General features: G+C 44.8%; 1 protein-coding gene across 2 annotated transcripts in view; it reads right to left on the bottom strand.

Annotated features, from left to right (window-relative positions):
* Positions 1-19,383, bottom strand: part of LOC142741632 (serine protease ami-like) — a 278,481-nt gene that overhangs the window by 12,759 nt on the left and 246,339 nt on the right. The window contains exon 1 of one of the 2 annotated variants that reach the window (XM_075850997.1): positions 1,780-1,797. The exons of the other annotated variant lie outside the window; for it this stretch is intronic. The gene's annotated coding sequence lies outside the window, so the exon portion shown is untranslated. Of the gene's footprint in view, positions 1-1,779; positions 1,798-19,383 lie in introns of those variants that run through there. 2 annotated transcript variants of the gene reach the window in all.

Consider the following 19,383-nt stretch of genomic DNA (forward strand, 5'->3'; position numbering starts at 1 on the left):
AGCAGCCCCCCACACTCCAAACCACCCGACAAATACTACGACAACACTGGCACACGCCTCAATCCCGCTTTCTTCAGCGATGCCGAACGTCGGTGTACAAAATTGCATTTGGCTGCAGATTTCCTCCATTACAAATTTATGCTCAAAACTTACAACTCTGCCCTTCACCGAGCCAAACAAGTCTATTTCACTTCTTTCATCTCCACACTATCTAACAATCCAAAACGCCTCTTCAATACGTTTCATGCCCTCCTTTAGTCCTAAAGTGCAGACACCGATCACAGATCTCAGTGCTGAAGACCTGGCTACTTATTTTAAAGTTAAAATTGACAACATCCGGGATGATATTATCTCCCAGTCCCCTAGTAACATCGATCCCCTTCCCTCCCGCACTCCCTCTTCTTCACTTTCAGCATTTGACCCAATGACAGAAGAAGTCACTAAGCCACTCTCTTTCTCTCTTTTAAGACCCTAGCAACAACATCCAGGGGCGTTGCTAGGGTCTTAAAAGATCAGGGGCACAAGCCATAGACATATATTTACACCCCTCCCCCCCTGAAAATTTATTTTTTTACATGTATATCGGAGATAGCATATCTATAAGACTAAGGGTATGTTTACACGCTTAAAAAAATGACTGAAAATACAGAACTGTTTTCAAGGGAATGTTCTCATTTTTAGCCGTTTTTTGAGCAACTTGCGTTTTTTGCGGCGTTTTTTACGGCCATTTTTGGAGCGGTTTTTCCATTGAGTCAATGAAAAACGGCTTCAAAAACGTCTCAAGAAGTGACATGCACTTTGTTGAAATAACGCACAGCACACGGACCCGTTGATTTCAATGGGGCCATTCACACATGCGTGCATTTTCACACATTAGTGTCCATTGCGTGAAACTCACTACATGTCCTTATGTTACTGCGTTTTCACGTACCTAGTCACCCATTGAAGTCAATGGGTGTGTGAAAACCACGGACAGCACACGGACGACACCCGTATGCTGTCCTTGTTTCACGCATCAATTACATTAAAAAAAAATAAAAATGTTTGCAAGTGTGTGAAAAACACATGCCACACGCAAAGCACACTGATGCAAAATGCAACGCACACGACCAGATTTACGCATGTATTTTATGTGCATAAATCTGTCACGCTCGTGTGAATGTAGCCTTAGATCCAGGCCCCAGCAGTAAGTATCCTTGTATAAAACCTCAGGGGCAAATTTGACATTTCTGGGGCCCCAAGCAAAGTTATGTCTTGGGGCCCTAATCAAAGACACCTGTGGAGCGTGTCCCACACAGTCCCCCTGCCATACATCCCCCTTGTAGACAGTACCATGCAGTCCCTTGTAGGGTAGGTTAGTCCCACATACCTTCCTTGTCTCAGCAGACAGTATCATACATGATAGACTTAGATACAGGGCCCCAGTAGACAATATTACACATGATAGGCTTAGATACATGGCCCAGCAGACTGTATTACACATGATAGACTTAGATACAGTGCCCCAGCAGTCAGTATCACACATGATAGGCTTAGATACAGGGCCCCAGCAGTGAGTAACCTTGTACTAACATATGTCCACCCCCGGAAAAAAATGTGTTTGCGTGTACTAGTGAAACTCATATTATATAGATTCATTACACACCGAGTGATCTATTTCCAGCATTTTTTTGTTTTAATGTTGATGATTATGGCTAACAGTTAATGAAAACCCAAAATTTTGTGTCCGGGAGAATTAGATTATTATATATACCCAATTTAAAAAATGACTATAAATACCGAAATGTCGTCCTACTGAAAAGTATGTACAGTATATGCACTCAATACTTGGTCGGGGCTCCTTTTGCATGAATTACTGCATCAATTCGGCGTGGCATGGAGGTGATCAGCCTGCGGCACTGCTGAGGTGTTATGGAAGCCCAGGTTGCTTTGAAGCGGACTTCAGCTCGTCTGCATTGTTGGGTCTGGTGTCGCTCATCTTCCTCTTGACAATACCCCATAGCAGGGGCGTAACTAGGAAAGACTGGGCCCCATAGCAAACTTTTGACTGGGGCCCCCCCTCCCCTGGGTGTCACACAACCCCCCCCTTGTAGATAGTGCCTTTTTTACAGCCCCCCCTGTAGATAACGGCATACAGCCCCCTGTAGATAACGCCATACATCCCCCTGTAGATAACGCCATACATCCCCCTGTAGATAGCGCCATACATCCCCCTGTAGATAACACCATACATCCCCCTGTAGATAACGCCATACAGCACCCCTGTAGATAACGCCATACAGCCCCCTTTGTAGATATCTACAGAGGGGGCTGTATGGCGTTATCTACAAAGGGGACTGTATGGCGTTATCTACAGAGGGGGCTGTATGGTGTTATCTACAGGGGGGCTGTATGGCGTTATCTACAGGGGGGGTCTGTATGGAGTTATCTACAGAGGGGGCTGTATAGCGTTATCTACAGGGGGCTGTATGGTGTTATCTACAGGGGGGCTGTATGGCGTTATCTACAGAGGGGGCTGTATAGCGTTATCTACAGGGGGGCTGTATGGCGTTATCTACAGGGGGGCTGTATGGCGTTCCCTACAGAGGGGGCTGTATGGCGTTCCCTACAGGGGGGGCTGTATGGCGTTCCCTACAGGGGGGGCTGTATGGCGTTCTCTACAGGGGGGGCTGTATGGCGTTATCTACAGGGGGGGTTGTATGGCGTTCTCTACAGAGGGGGCTGTATGGCATTATCTACAGGGGGGCTGTATGGTGTTTTCTACAGGGGGGGCTGTATGGCGTTATCTACAGAGGGGGCTGTATGGCGCTAATGACATACAGCCCCCCCTGTAGAGAATGCCATACAGCCCCCCTGTAGAGAACGCCATACAGACCCCCCTGTAGAGAACGCCATACAGCCCCCCGTGTAGAGAACGCCATACAGCCCCCCCTGTAGGGAACGCCATACAGCCCCCTCTGTAGATAACGCCATACAGCCCCCTCTGTAGATAACGCCATACAGCCCCCCCCTGTAGGGAACGCCATACAGCCCCCCCTGTAGGGAACGCCATACAGCCCCCCCCCTGTAGGGAACGCCATACAGCCCCCCCCTTGTAGGGAACACCATACAGCGTCCCCCCTCCCAAAAAAATGCGACCTACAGTATGTCCTGCAAAAGACATGTATCCCCTATCCACAGAATAGGGGATACATGTGTGATCGCTGGCAGCGATAGGGAGAACGGGGGACTGAAAGTCCCCCAATGTTCTCCATGACTAACCTCTGACTTCCGGCGTCTGCGCAGCTCAATAAAAATGAAAGGAGCGCTGGTCACGCATGCGCACAAGCGTGACCGGCGCTCCATTCATTTCTACGGAGCTGCCGACACAGACCCCGGAAGTCCGAGGTTTGTGATGGAGAACTTCAGGGGACTTTCAGTCCCCCGTTCTCCCTATCGCTGCCAGCGATCACACATATATCCCCTATCCTGTGGATAGGGGATACATGTCTTTTGTTTAATGGCAGAGCGGGGAGATAACTCCCTGCTCTGCCATAGTTAGTGTTCAGTGGCGTCGCGCTGTAGCAGCCATAGCGGCTGCTAACGGAGCCTCCGGCAATGGTGGGGGCTCGTGCCGGCGGGCGACACGGGCCACCTCATGCTGCGGGCCCCGTAGCAGCCGCTACGGCTGCTACGGCGGTAGTTACGCCACTGCCTTATAGATTCTCTATGGGGTTTGGGTCAGGTGAGTTTACTGGCCAATCAAGCGCAGTGATACTAGGGTTATTAAACCAGGTATTGGTACTTTTTTCAGTGTGGGCAGGTGCCAAGTCCTTCTGGAAAATGAAATCAGCATCTCCATAAAGCTTGTCAGCAGAGGGAAACATGAAGTGCTCTAAAATTTCCTGCTAGACGGCTGCGTTGACTCTGCACTTGATATAACACAGTGGACCAACACCAGCAGATGACATGGCTCCCCAAACCATCACTGACTGTGGAAACTTCTTCACACTGGACCGCGAGCAACTTGGATTGATGCCTCTCCACTCTTCCTCCAGACCCTGGAACCTTGATTTCCAAATTAAATGCAAAATTTACTTTCATCTGAAAACAGGACTTTGGACCACTGAGCAACAGTGTTGGTCCACTGTGTTATAGCAAGTCCAAAGTCAACACAGGCGTCTACCAGGAAATTTTAGAGCACTTCATGAATGACTGACAGATCTAATACATTGCACTACATAGGTAGTGCAATGTATTAGAAAAAAAATCTGACAGTTGGACCTTCAAGTCCCCTAGTGGGACTAAAGAAAAGTGTAAAAAAAAGTGTGAAAAAAAAGTTGTAAAAAAATATCATAAAAGTTTCAAGTAATAAAATAAAACAAAATCGCCCTTTTTCCCTTATCAAGTCCTTTATTATTGAAAAATAAATAAATAAACCATACATATTTGGTATCACTGCGACCATAACAGCCTGAACTATAAAAATATTATGTTATTTATTCCACGCGGTGAACGGCGTAAAGAAACAAAACGTAAAAAACAATTCCAGAATTTCTGTTTTTTGGTCACTTTGCCCTACAAAAATGTAAATAAAAAGTGATCAAAAAGTTGCATGTATCCAAAAATGGTACCTATAAAAGCTATAGCTTGTCTTGCAAAAAACAAGCCCTCATACAGATCTGACAAAAATTGTAAAAGTTATGGCTCTTACAACTTGGCGACAGAAAAAATACATTCTTTTTACAAAAGTAATTTTATTGCGCAAAAAGTTGTAAAACATAAAAAAGTGCTATAAATTAGGTATCGCCGGAATCGCACTGACCCACAGAATAAAGTTAACATGTAATTTATAATGCATGGTGAACGCTGTATAAAAAAACCAGAAATAACTATGCCAGAATTGCTGTTTTTGGTCACCTTGCCTCTCAAAAAATAGGATAAAAAGTGATCAAAAAGTTGCTTGTACCCCAAAATGGTACCAATAATAACTACAGCTCGTCCTGCAAAAAAATCAGCCCTCATACCACTACGTCTATGAAAAAATAAAATTAGTTAAGGCTCCAATGAGTCAGGAAATAAAAAAAAATATGCAGTTGTGCAGGCCCGAGGGGAACATTTCTTCTGTTTCAAGAGGTGATTTATCAAGGCCCTAAAATAAGGGAACCAGGAAGGGGAGGAATCAAACATATCTGCTGGAAGCGAGGGTGCCTGCATTATACCAGGACAACACTTCCCAGCAAAATTCCCCAAACTGCAAAGGTGCAGAGTGGGGACCAAAAGGGGGATAAGAAACGAAACCATTTATCAGTGCGACACTGGCCTGTGCATAAAGGATTGCTTCACAGCGTAACACACATCTATGGATTTATTTATTTTTTACTCCATTATTATAACACCTGACTATGCCCCTGATGTATTCTGCCCACCTTACATGTACCTCCACATTATAAACTGAAATACCAGTAAAAATCCAAGCAAAACTAGTACCAAGCAAAATCCACGCTCCAAAAGCCAAATGGTGCTCCCTCCCTTCTGAACCCTACAGCGTGCCCAAATTGCAGTTTACTTCCACATATATGGCATCGCCATACCCGGGAGAACCCTTTTAACAATTTTTGGGGCGTGTGTGTCAGTTGGCACAAGCTGGGCACGACATATTTGCCACTAAAATGGCATATATATGGAAAAATATACATTTTTACTTTGCACTATCCGCAGTGCAATCATTTATGGAAAAGACCTGTGGGGTGAAAATGCTCACTAAACCCCTTAACAAATGCCTTGAGGGGTGCAGTTTCCAAAATGGGGTCACTTCTCAGGGGTTTCTTTTATTATTTCACATCAGAACCCAGCAATTGTGAACCAATACTGTGTAAGTCGTCAAATTAGTCCTCAACTTCGCATTGCACTCTTTCACTCCTGAGCCTGGTCGAATGGACAGACAAAAATTTAGGGGCACATGTAGGGTGTTTCTAAGACCGAGAAGCATAATAATTAGAGAGTTGTCTTGTTATGGTGGCCCAAGCTGGGCACCACATATTGGCATATCTATGGAAAAAATCCCATTTTCACTATGCAACATCGAGTGCACACTAATTTCTGCAAAACACCTGCGGGGTTAACATGCTCACTACACCCCTAGGTAAATACCTTGTGGGGTGTAGTTTCCAAAATGGGGTAATTTCTGCGGGGTTTCCACTGTTTTGGTCCCACAGGGGCTTTGCAAATGCGACATAGCGACCAGAAACCAATCCAGCAAAATCTGTACTCCAAAAGTTAAATGGCACTCCTTCCCTTCTGAGCCCTACTGTGTGCCCAAAAAGCAGTTTATCACCACATATCGGGTATTGCTGTACTCGGGAGAAATTGCTTTACAAATGTTGTGTTTCTTTTTTTCCTTCATTTGTTGAGAAAATTAAATATTTTGAGCTAAAGCTACGTCTTATTGAAGAAAAAGTTTTTTTTTTATTTTCACTGCCCAATTCTAATAAAATCTATGAAACACCTGTGGGCTCAAAATGCTCACTACACGCCTAGATGTATTCCTCAAGGGGTGTGGTTTCCTAAACGGAGTCGCTTTTTGGGCGTTTTCTCTGTTTTGTCCCGTCAGGGGCTTTGCAAATGTGACATGGCCTCTGCAAACCATTCCTGCTAAATTTGAGCTCCAAAAGCCAAATGGCGCTCTTTCCCTTCTAAACACTGCTGTGTGTCCAAACAGCTGTTTATGACCACATGTGGGGTATTGTTTTACTAGGGAGAAATTGCTTTACAAATGTTGTTGTGCTTGTTTTCCTTTAGTCCTTGTGAAAATGAGAAAAAAATAGCTAAACCTACATTTTCTTTGAAAGAATGTAGATTTTCATTTTCATGGCCTACTTCCAATAATTTCTGCAATAAACCTATAAATAAAATTAAAAAAAATGAAATTTGTAAATTTCACCTCTACTTTGCTTTAATACCTTTGAAACGTCTAAAGGGTTAACAAATTTTCTAAATGCTGTTTTAAATACTTTGTGTGGTGATTTTTTTTTAAATGGGGTGACTTATTGGGGAGTTTCTAATATATAAGGCCCTCAAAGCCACTTCACAACTGAACTGGTCCCTGAAAAAATAGCCTTTTGAAATTTTCTTGAAAATGTGAGAAATTGCTGCTAAAGTTCTAAGCCTTGTAACGTCCTAGAAAAATAAAAGGATTTACCGCCTTAATACCATGTCTCCCAGGGGTCTTAACGAGGGTTTCACTTTTAGTGCCTTCCTATGAGCCTCTTTGGACCTATTCTGTCATCAGTTAAATATAGTGGATACTTTATTGACACTGTTCCTTCTACTTTATACTTTGAAGTTTCCTTCCCTGCCGTATCCTTTCCAAGGTATTGAAATATTTTGGTGATTATTCCTCTGACCCCACACAATTTATGTTGGGGTCTTACATATATGTTTATCCTATTTATCCTTATGACGAGTACTACACAATTATGGCGACATATAAAGAATTATTTCTATAGGGGACGGTACTCACTGCCCCTCTATTTATGAATGGACTCACCTCTCTTGATGTGGACCTCCTTTATCATGCCGCACTAGGTGGATCTTTTACATTATACTTTCTATAAGTTGATGCATTCCTGTCATCTTGGTGGCGTGGTGATGATGGGGGGGATTTTTTTGTCATTCATTATATGTGTCATCTTTCGTTCGATTTACGAAAAAGTTGTTTTGCGCATGCGCCAACGAGACGTGCACTTTCATGCATGCCTCATTTATCTCCGACTTGGTTTACTATATATATATTAAATTAAAAATTATCCGTTTATGTCAGTGCTTTAATTCCACTCATTTCTATATTTCACTTACCATTTGTTTTCTGAGTACATACACTGTCGGTTGCGCCTGCGCTGCCTCTGCCGTTAACTGATGGGAACTTGCTATTCCTTTTCTGAGTCATTGTAAGTGAGATCTGCGCATGCGTCGGTTGGCGCCGCTATACTTGGCGTGACACACACAGACTAAGTCCGATTTTGTGCTTCCGCGCCTGCGCCCTAGCCCTCGCGCTATTGGTCAACCTCATACAGCTTTCCATTTGTTGTTTCTCCCTCTCCACGCTACGGACATGTCTCCTTTGACAGGATTGGCTGTCCTGCTGACACACCCCCACTAAACGTCAGCTACTGGCCCATATCAGGAGCTTCCGTCTCGCTGCGTCGCCATTAGCCCCGTGTACCCCTGAGGACGCTACTCCGTAGCGAAACATGTCGGGGGGGCTTTCAAATTCTTTTTAATTCCTACCACTGACCGGTTTTCACTTTGCTATCTATTTAGTTGACTATTGTCAAGCAATCTAACTCACTACACTTGTTAATGCGTACCTTATCGGTAGCTACCTTATGCCTGCACCACAGGCAAAATACTGTCATCCGGTCTTCTGGTAGTGAGAATTTTAAATTTGTGTGTGTGGTCGTCTTGCTATAAGTAGCTAATAAAGAAATACTTTTAATTTATTTTGTTGGGTAGTTGGGAAATTAGGCTGGTCGCCTGAGGGCGACACTCTCTTCTCCTGCAATTCAATAATAACTACAGCTCGTCCTGCAAAAAAATCAGCCCTCATACCACTACGTCTATGAAAAAATAAAATTAGTTAAGGCTCCAATGAGTCAGGAAATAAAAAAAAATATGCAGTTGTGCAGGCCCGAGGGGAACATTTCTTCTGTTTCAAGAGGTGATTTATCAAGGACCTAAAATAAGGGAACCAGGAAGGGGAGGAATCAAACATATCTGCTGGAAGCGAGGGTGCCTGCATTATACCAGGACAACACTTCCCAGCAAAATTCCCCAAACTGCAAAGGTGCAGAGTGGGGACCAAAAGGGGGATAAGAAACGAAACCATTTATCAGTGCGACACTGGCCTGTGCATAAAGGATTGCTTCACAGCGTAACACACATCTATGGATTTATTTATGTTTTACTCCATTATTATAACACCTGACTATGCCCCTGATGTATTCTGCCCACCTTACATGTACCTCCACATTATAAACTGAAATACCAGTAAAAATCCAAGCAAAACTAGTACCAAGCAAAATCCACGCTCCAAAAGCCAAATGGTGCTCCCTCCCTTCTGAACCCTACAGCGTGCCCAAATTGCAGTTTACTTCCACATATATGGCATCGCCATACCCGGGAGAACCCTTTTAACAATTTTTGGGGCGTGTGTGTCAGTTGGCACAAGCTGGGCACGACATATTTGCCACTAAAATGGCATATATATGGAAAAATATACATTTTTACTTTGCACTATCCGCAGCGCAATCATTTATGGAAAAGACCTGTGGGGTGAAAATGCTCACTAAACCCCTTAACAAATGCCTTGAGGGGTGCAGTTTCCAAAATGGGGTCACTTCTCAGGGGTTTCTTTTATTATTTCACATCAGAACCCAGCAATTGTGAACCAATACTGTGTAAGTCGTCAAATTAGTCCTCAACTTCGCATTGCACTCTTTCACTCCTGAGCCTGGTCGAATGGACAGACAAAAATTTAGGGGCACATGTAGGGTGTTTCTAAGACCGAGAAGCATAATAATTAGAGAGTTGTCTTGTTATGGTGGCCCAAGCTGGGCACCACATATTGGCATATCTATGGAAAAAATCCCATTTTCACTATGCAACATCGAGTGCACACTAATTTCTGCAAAACACCTGCGGGGTTAACATGCTCACTACACCCCTAGGTAAATACCTTGTGGGGTGTAGTTTCCAAAATGGGGTAATTTCTGCGGGGTTTCCACTGTTTTGGTCCCACAGGGGCTTTGCAAATGCGACATAGCGACCAGAAACCAATCCAGCAAAATCTGTACTCCAAAAGTTAAATGGCACTCCTTCCCTTCTGAGCCCTACTGTGTGCCCAAAAAGCAGTTTATCACCACATATCGGGTATTGCTGTACTCGGGAGAAATTGCTTTACAAATGTTGTGTTTCTTTTTTTCCTTCATTTGTTGAGAAAATTAAATATTTTGAGCTAAAGCTACGTCTTATTGAAGAAAAAGGTTTTTTTTTATTTTCACTGCCCAATTCTAATAAAATCTATGAAACACCTGTGGGCTCAAAATGCTCACTACACGCCTAGATGTATTCCTCAAGGGGTGTGGTTTCCTAAACGGAGTCGCTTTTTGGGCGTTTTCTCTGTTTTGTCCCGTCAGGGGCTTTGCAAATGTGACATGGCCTCTGCAAACCATTCCTGCTAAATTTGAGCTCCAAAAGCCAAATGGCGCTCTTTCCCTTCTAAACACTGCTGTGTGTCCAAACAGCTGTTTATGACCACATGTGGGGTATTGTTTTACTAGGGAGAAATTGCTTTACAAATGTTGTTGTGCTTGTTTTCCTTTAGTCCTTGTGAAAATGAGAAAAAAATAGCTAAACCTACATTTTCTTTGAAAGAATGTAGATTTTCATTTTCATGGCCTACTTCCAATAATTTCTGCAATAAACCTATAAATAAAATTAAAAAAAATGAAATTTGTAAATTTCACCTCTACTTTGCTTTAATACCTTTGAAACGTCTAAAGGGTTAACAAATTTTCTAAATGCTGTTTTAAATACTTTGTGTGGTGAATTTTTTTTAAATGGGGTGACTTATTGGGGAGTTTCTAATATATAAGGCCCTCAAAGCCACTTCACAACTGAACTGGTCCCTGAAAAAATAGCCTTTTGAAATTTTCTTGAAAATGTGAGAAATTGCTGCTAAAGTTCTAAGCCTTGTAACGTCCTAGAAAAATAAAAGGATGTTCAAAAAATGATGCTAATCTAAAGTAGACATATGGGGATGTTAATTAGCAAAAATTTTGTGTGGTATAACTGCCTGTCTTACCAGCAGATACATTTAAATTTAGAAAAATGCGAATTTTTGCAAGTTTTGGCTAAATTTTGGTGTTTTTCACAATTAAATACTGAATGTATCGAGCAAATTTTGCCAGTAACATAAAGTCCAATGTGTCACGAGAAAACTATCTCAGGATCACTAGGATAGGTAAAAGCATTCCAAAGTTATTACCACATAAAGTAAAACATGTCAGATTTGAAAAATGAGGCTCTGTCAGGAAGGTTAAAAAGTTGCCATAGCGGGAAGGGATTAAAAGAAAAAAATGCTGGAAATAGATCACTCTGTGTGTAATGAATCTATTCAATATATGAGTTTCACTTTTTGAATTGAATTACTGAAATAAATTAACTTTTTGATGATATTCTAATTAATTGAGAAGGACTAGTATATATAGACACGTACATACTAGAACATATATACTGTACATACATGGAGGCACATATTTGGACACAGGCAAATACATACACATATATATATATATATATATATATATATTTATATATATATGTATATATATATATATACCGACACACAAACACACACACACATGTGGCATGTACACACACACACACACACACACACACACACACACACAGTAGGTCATATACAAATACATATAGGTAAATATATAGAAACAAACGAGATATAGGAGCTGCACTGTAGCATAAAGTTATGGGTGCTATCCTCAGAGGAATCTTGACAAAAAACCTTGCCAAAGTTCAACCACAATCCAAAAGAAGAGGCAGCACTCCAGTAATATAGAAAAATCCAAAATTTATTCACCCAACATACAGGCAACGTTTCACCTTCCCATTGAAAATTCCTTCAATGTCTATATGGCTGGTACAGTGGCAGCGACGCCACTGAGTGAAGAAGCGGCCGGGCGGAAAGGCGACTGTTGAGTCGCCGGGCCTGGGCGCTTCTGAAACAAGCAGGGGAAGGGAGCCAGCGCAGCGTCCCCTTCCACCTGCTGGGGTGATGCGACATGTGCAGTGCCACAGGTCGCACACTCCTAAGGCCAGCCCTGGGTGGGAGGGTAGTCGTCAGGGGCTCCGCCTGGAGCCGAATCCCCTTCAATGCTATGGCCGGGGATTCCGCTCTTAGCTCACATCCACCTTCCTGCCGGGTGCAGCACCTGCCGTTCATCCGGCCACCATCAAAATAGATAGGTTACGGCGCCGGACCTCCCTGGGAGCCGGAACCAAAAACACTGCTTTTTTAGATCCGGCTCCCAGGGAGGTCCGGCGCCACAACTGATGTCCTCCGTACCAGAACAGATCCCATAGAAAACTATGGGATCCATTCTAGCATCAGTTTGCCTCCGTCTTTTCTTTAACACACCGGAGGTAAACTGAAGCGGACGCCGGACATATGTGAACAGCCCCTTAGCAAAACCGAAGAGAAGTAGCAGTGGAGTGTGCACAGGTACATAACAATGGTCTTTGCTATTGTGTTATTATGAGAATTGATCTTGGAATTTTTACTATTCTGCAGGATGATGGAAAAAAGGCTAGTCACTTCTAAACTTAGTAAGTAATATACCTATTGAATATCAAAGGCCCGATTATGCAATTCTGAGTTGATAGAAAAGAGTTTCCGAATTTGGGAATCTCATCTATTAGACGTAGCAGAGAGCTGCTACAAACAGTGTCTGATACTCTGGGGGACATGGCACATCCATGCATTACTTGCATTAATTTAAATGGAAACTGTGTAATGCTTCAGTTTCCTTGGCGCTGCAGTTGAAGTGGATACTTGTTGCTGGGTTCTAAAATAGTAGAAACTCTGTGATAAGCTTATCAATGGAAGAACCCTCTTTGACTCCTTTAAGTAACTGTGAGACATTTACAATAGTTTCTAAACACATTCCAGGGCACATTTATAAAAAGTGTCATTTTTGTCCACCAAAATGGCACAAACTTTACTATACAGTACCTGCACCAAATGAAGAAAACGGCCACATGCTCTTTGGACTTGATGCAAATAGTACCCTGTGAAGCATGTTCACTAAAACCTAAATTGTTGCTAACCACATAATTTGGCATCTACAACATTTTGGTACCAAACAAATCTACCATGTTTCACATGATTTATAAACTTGGCGCACATTTAGACCTAAACCCTAGGAAAACACTTTAATGAGAGCATAAAAAAAACAAGGAGGTAGAAGTCGATGTTTTACGACAATGGTGCTAATAATCAATTGTTGGGGTGTGTTCAACTGTGGGCGAATGGATAGCCAAAGACGTGCCAAATTTATTAAGATGCGTGCGTCTCTAAATAAATTTGCTGCATTTTACTCCAGTGAAATCTGTATTAGGGCTGGCGTACAAAATGCCATTCTAAGTAAATCTATCACACAGTCTATAGAAAATATTACATCCTTTAATGCAGGTGTAGTTTGAAGTTTAACACCTAAATAAGATGTTGTTCACCCTCATCATTTACAATGTTAAAGATGCATTCACAAATACCGGATAAACAACCAGAAATGAGCACCAGTTATCTTTTCACTCTTCTTGAGTGTCACGGCGCGGAGTGTGGACCCACTGGGCCATACTGCATAGTGGGATAGCAGCTGGTCAACTAGGTACAAAACAATGTCTATAGTCCAGAAAGGGTACCTGAGGCAATGTAGACAGTGGCGGAGACACAACTTGACTTTCACTGTAGATGGCACAGTAGATGCAGCGGAAGACACGACTTGACTTTCACTGTAGATGGCACAGTAGATGCAGTAGAAGACACGACTTGACTTTCACTGTAGATGGCACAGAGGCACGGTAGCACGGGATACAGGGCACAGGCAGCAGGAATGGGTAACACTGGGAACTGGAAAACCCTGGGAGACCATTTGCAAGACAAACTTTAGGTATACAACAAACCTCAGTCAAGAAACAAGTGGGCAGAGCCCTTTTTATAGTCCAGCAGCGTTCTGGGTTAATTACTGATTATAAACAACTGGACGCGTACTGGACTTTTAAGGCTGTGCACCCGTTGGCGCGTGTGCCCTCCGGGACACAGTCTTAGAACCCCGAAGTGAGTGCCGGCGTCTCCGTGGAGGGAGATGCCGCCTAGAACACAGACGTTACAGTATCCCCCTCTTACGCCCCCTTTTCTTGGGGCCAGAGCGGGAGAGAAATCTCTTCACGAGGACAGGGGCATCGATTTTCTCCTCTGGCTCCCGAGACCTCTCTTCTAGACCAAATCCCCTCCAATCCACTAAATAAAACGTCCTTCCTCCCACTTTCTTGGTGGCCGGGATCTCCCTCACTTCGATAGTCCCTGATGAGCTGCCAGGAGTCGCTGCGGAACTAGGAGTCCTGGAGTAGCGGTTCAGGACCACAGGCTTCAGCAAGGAGACATGGAAGGAGTTAGGGATCTTGACGGGTAGGAGGCAGCCGAAGCTTGTAAGACACAGGATTGATTTGTAGCAGAATCTCGAAGGGTCCGAGGAACCTGGGAGCAAACTTGCAAGATGACACCACAGCTGGATATTCCTGGAAGACAGCCAGACCTTTGTACCTGGAAGAAACTGGAGAGGTTCTCATCTTCTAGTGTCTGCCTTTCTCTTCATGCGGTCCACCACCAGCAGAATAGAAGATCGTGTCTGTTGCCATATCTGCAGAAAGTCCCTGAAGGTAGAGTCATCTGCAGGCACCTGGGACATAGTAGAGACAGGAAGAGGTATACGAGGATGTTGGCCGTAGACGATGAAGAACGGACTGGAGGTGGTGGACTCACTGGTATGGTTATTATAGGAGAACTCAGCCCACGGGAAGAGCTGCACCCAGTCGTCATGCCGTCTGGAGACAAAGTGCCGCAGATAGTTCTCCATAATCTGGTTAACCCTTTCGACTTGACCATTGGACAGAGGATGATAAGCCAAGGAGATTTCCAACTTTACACTGAGGAGGCCGCAGAGTGCACTCCAGAACTTCGAGGTGAACTGGACGCCTCGATCCGAGACAATATGCAGAGGCAAGCCATGCAGACGGAAGATGTGTGGAACGAAGAGGTCAGCCAGTCGAGCAGCAGAAGGCAGGCCAGTCAGGGGAACAAAATGAGCCATTTTAGAAAATCGATCCACCACCACCCAGATCACACTGCATCCCCCAGAGAGAGTCAGATCTGTGACAAAGTCCATAGCAACATGCTGCCAGGGGGCATCGGGCACAGGCAGTGGTTGGAGCAGACCGGCTGGTCTGGAGTGGGCAACTTTGTTTGCTGTGCACACCGTACAGGAGGACACAAAGTCCATGACGTATTTGGGCAGCGTGGGCCACCAGAACTGACGGGCAATTAGGTCTCAGGTCTTACGGGCACACACGTGACCTGCCAGCTTGGAACTGTGACCCCAGCGAAGGATTCTTCCTCTGTCTGCCAGACGTACAAAAGTTCTTCCCAGAGGAATGTCTTTAACTTGTAGAGGGTTAACAGAGAAGATGCAGGAAGGATCAATAATATTCTGTGGGGACTCCACAGTGTCCTCTAGTTCAAATGACCTAGACAAGGCATCGGCCCTCACATTCTTGTCGGCAGGTCGGTAGTGGAGTTCGAACCAGAACCGAGCAAAGAACAACGACCACCTGGCTTGATGAGGATTCAGCCGTTGAGCCGCCTGTAGATAGGTCAGGTTCTTGTGGTCCGTGAAGACCAGGATAGGATGAGCTGCGCTTTCCAGTAGGTGTCTCCACTCCTGCAGGGCCAGCTTGATGGCCAGTAACTCCCGATCCCCAATCGAGTTGTTTTGCTCTGCGGGAGAAAACAGCTTAGAATAGTAGCCACATACCACAGTCTTGCCTTTCGAATCTCTCTGGAACAAAATTGCACCTGCACCAATAGAGGAAGCATCCAGCTCTAATGAAAACTGTAGGGACATATCAGGGTGATGAAGAATAGAGGCTAACGTGAAGGCCTTTCTTAAGGTTTTAAATGCGACTTCTGCTTCTGGAGTCCACACCTTGGCATTCACACCCGTTTTAGTGAGGGTGGAGATGGGAGCTGTTAATGAAGAGAAGTTGGGAATGAACAGCTGGTAGAAGTTGGTGAATCCCAGGAAGCGTTGTATGGCCCTTAAGCCTTGTGGGCATGGCCATTCCAGGACAGCCTATACCTTCTCAGGGTCCATTTAGAGACCCTGATCAGAGATTATATAGCCCAGGAATGGTAGAGACTTCTTTTCAAACACGCACTTCTCCAGCTTCGCATAAAGATGATTCTCCATTAATCGAAGCAAAATCTGGCGGACATGACTCTGATGAGTCACAAAATCTGGGGAAAAATCAAAATGTCATCGAGATATACCACAACACAGACATAGAGGAGATCACGAAAAATGCCATTAACGAATTCTTGAAACACTGCGTTACACAGGCCGCAGGGCATGACCAGATATTCGTAGTGTAAATCACTTGTATTAAATGCAGTTTTCCACTCGTCACCCTGACGAATCCAGATTAGATTGTAAGCCCCCCGCAGGTCTAGCTTAGAATTTTTTTTTGCCCCCGTATGCGATCAAACAGTTCCAAAATCAAAGGCAATGGGTACCTGTTCTTCACCGTGATCTGGTTAAGGCCTCAGTAGTCAATGCAGTGTCGGAGGGATCCATCTTTTTTCTTGACAAAGAAAAACCCGGCTCCGGCCGGAGATGAGGATTTACGTATGAAGCCCCTCTCCAGATTCTCCTTAATGTAGGCTAACATAGACTGGGTCTCAGTCAAGGAGAGAGGGTATACTCTACCGCGTGGAGGGGACGAATCAGGAACCAGGTTGATAGAGCAATCATATGCTCGATGTGGAATCAATGTCTCTGCTTCCTTCTTGTTGAAGACATCTGAGAACAGAGAGTAACAAGGAGGCAACCCTGCCAGTGACTGATGCGGAGGAGACTGAGGCGGATGGACATGCACCAGACAGCGGTCGAGACACTTGGGACCCCACTGGAGAACCTCTCCAGAGTTCCAATCCAGGACTGGGGCGAGTAGACGGAGCCAAGGCAAACCCAGCAGCACGGGGTTGACGACCTTGGGCAGGACAAACAGGAAGATGAGTTCAGAGTGAAGAACTCCCACTTGGAGTATTAACGGCTTGGTCACAGACAAAACTGGGTCAGGCAAAGGCAGTCCATCTACCGAGGCATCGATCAACGGCCTTTCCTGCTGAACAGTGGGCAACTGAAGAAGAACCACAAGGTCTTGGCAGATGAAATTGGCTGCAGAGCCAGAGTCCAGGTAGGCAGAGACTGGATGGGGTCTCTCGCCAGCGACGGACGTCACAGGAATGAACAGTTTGGAGGAGAGTTCCCTATTAAATGCAGTATCGCCCAGGGTTGTCTCTCCAACCAATCCTAGGCGTTGGGTTTTTTTTGGCTTCTGAGGACACAGACGCACAACATGGCCAGCGAGGCCGCAATATAAACAGAGTCCAGAGGTGCGCCTGCACTGTTTCTCTTGAACGGTCAGTTTAAGCCGATTCACCTGCATCTGAACCTCGGGCGGAGCAGAAGAAGAAGGCAAGAGGGGTTGCTGGAAGTTGGGCGCCAGTCTAGGAAGCCATCTCTCCTGTCGAACCTCTTGAGATCTCTCTCTGAGCCTTATGTCTACTCGAGTAGCAAGTAGAATCAGGTCGTCCAAGGCAGCTGGTAAATCTCGAGCAGCAAGTTCGTCCTTGATCTCGGGGGATAGGCCATGCCAGAAGGATGCTACCAAGGCCTAATTGTTCCAGGACAAAGGTTAATGATCGCAGTGGCTGCCGACGAGACTCGTCCAGGCTCTTCGAATACGGTACGGAACAACCGCACGAACCCCTGGAAGTCTCAGGTCCCTGTCGTTCCCAGATTGGATTCACCCACGCCAGGGCCTTGCCGGCAAGTAGAGACACAATGAAGGCGATCCTGGCTTCGTCTGAAGGAAATGCTCGGGCGTGCAGAGTGAAGTGGATATGGCATTGGTTCAGAAACACCCTGCACGAACTTGCATCTCCATGGAACCGAGGTGGCAATGGCAGCGAGAACCGAGGATCCGAACCGGAGCTGCCAAGAGGTGTAGCAGGAGGGTTGATCGGGGGAGCTTGAATAGGAGCAGAGAAGGTAGTAGCCAGCGCCCCTAGCTGCTGTGCCATGGAGTCTACTAACACAAGAAGTTGATCCTGTCGTGCTCGCAGATCCTGCAGGTACGCTCTGCATGGCTTGGGAGGGTAACATGCCCTTGAATTGACTAGCGGGATGCATGGCCTGAGCGTACTGTCACGGCATGGGGTGTGGACCCAATGGACCGTACCGCGTAGTGGGCTAGCAGCTGGCAAACTAGGTACAAAACAATGTCTATAGTCCAGAAAGGGTATCTGAGGCGATGTAGACAGTGGCGGAGACACAACTTGACTTTCACTGTAGATGGCACAGTAGATGCAGCGGAAGACACGACTTGACTTTCACTGTAGATGGCACAGTAGATGCAGCGGAAGACACGACTTGACTTTCACTGTAGATGGCACAGTAGATGCAGCGGAAGACACGACTTCACTTTCACTGTAGATGGCACAGAGGCACGGTAGCACGTGATACAGGGTACAGGCAGCAGGAACGGGTAACACTGGGAACTGGAAAACACTGGGAGACCATTTGCAAGACAAACTTTAGGTATACAACAATGCTCAGGCAAGGAACAAGTGGGCAGAGCCCTTTTTATAGTCCAGCGGCATTCTGGGCTAATTACTGATTATAAACAACAGGACGCGTACTGACCCTTTAAGGCCGCGCGCCCTACAGTAAACACTCTCAGAACCCGGAAGTGAGTGCCGGCGTCTCCCTGGAGGGAGATGCCGCCGAGAACACAGACGTCCATGGCCGGAGCCGTCAGAGGGTAAGTCTGAACGACGGACCGCGGCCATAGACGTTATATTGAGTATTGTGCTATACGGGGGAATATTCTGAGAAATTCTCACATCTTTAACAAATATTCTGTCCTGTAATACCTATTGCCTTGGTGTTTCCTAGTAAGTGTCTATTTCCATGCATTATGTACGAGAAGGATTTTTCATTTTTACTATTGGGCGTCACTCACGGTGTTTATAAAAACTATTCAAATCTCCCCGGACTTTCAGATTTTGTTTTGCTACAACTTTGTACCACAGCTTTTTTTTTTACAATGATCGACAGATAAAGGTTCTCTGATGTCAAAGTTTAAATTCTGTATAAAGCGTCTACTAGAATGTAAAAGATATTCTTAAATAACAAACATTTGAGATTTCATACTGACAGTGGCCATTTTTTAGTTTGACCATGGTATTTGCCATCTTGCTGGTACAAGCTTTTTAGAAATACTCAATATTCAATGCTTCCATATACAGCATTATGGAACATAAAATGTCCTGATAAAATGCAAAACCACTGTTATAAGAGATGCTATTTACAGATGGTACCCTGATGACAGAGCGACAGTAGAAATCTGACAGTAGATATACCATGTATTCCTGCTTTATGCCTTGTGGTGTCCTAGCAAAAGAGCTCTTCTACTGCACAGACATCC

The sequence above is a fragment of the Rhinoderma darwinii genome, chromosome 1, assembly GCF_050947455.1.
Source record: "Rhinoderma darwinii isolate aRhiDar2 chromosome 1, aRhiDar2.hap1, whole genome shotgun sequence".
In the NCBI taxonomy this organism is placed as follows: Eukaryota; Metazoa; Chordata; class Amphibia; order Anura; family Rhinodermatidae; genus Rhinoderma; species Rhinoderma darwinii.